Here is a 412-nt window from a genome sequence, read left to right as displayed (position 1 = left end):
TAACCACCCTTTAGAATGTGGCATAACCCAGCAGTCACTGTTATCCACATTAACCTTATGTATGCTGGGAGGCAATGTACTTGGGTAACTGTGATTGTGTTACACTTGAGAGGACTGGACACATTTGGTCTCCCCTTGAGTATTTTATGACCTCTCTGCAACTGTTTTAATAGCATTATTAGAATTGGGCCATGTAACTTTTCATTTTAAAAAATGCACCAAACAATCAGTGTGGCCTATCAGGCCAGCAGTTTGTAAAATATCCTGTAAATCACTAGAGGAAGGGATCAACCAAATGTATCCACCCCTCATCACACACATCATAAACACAGCAGGAAAACTGTACTCCAGCTTTATTTATTTATACAGAACAAGTTGCCAGACTGCAGTACTTCATATTGCACAATTAGCT

At 39.6% G+C, this 412-nt stretch overlaps 1 protein-coding gene across 1 annotated transcript in view; it reads left to right on the top strand.

Moving 5' to 3' along the window:
- Positions 1–412, top strand: part of LOC119592183 (replication factor C subunit 5-like) — a gene marked incomplete at its 5' end in the record, with an annotated part of 12,482 nt that overhangs the window by 10,607 nt on the left and 1,463 nt on the right.

The sequence above is a fragment of the Penaeus monodon genome, chromosome 29 (assembly GCF_015228065.2).
Source record: "Penaeus monodon isolate SGIC_2016 chromosome 29, NSTDA_Pmon_1, whole genome shotgun sequence".
Taxonomy (NCBI): domain Eukaryota; kingdom Metazoa; phylum Arthropoda; class Malacostraca; order Decapoda; family Penaeidae; genus Penaeus; species Penaeus monodon.
Note: the sequence above shows the minus strand (reverse complement) of the source record. Positions and strands in the feature narration are given on the sequence as shown.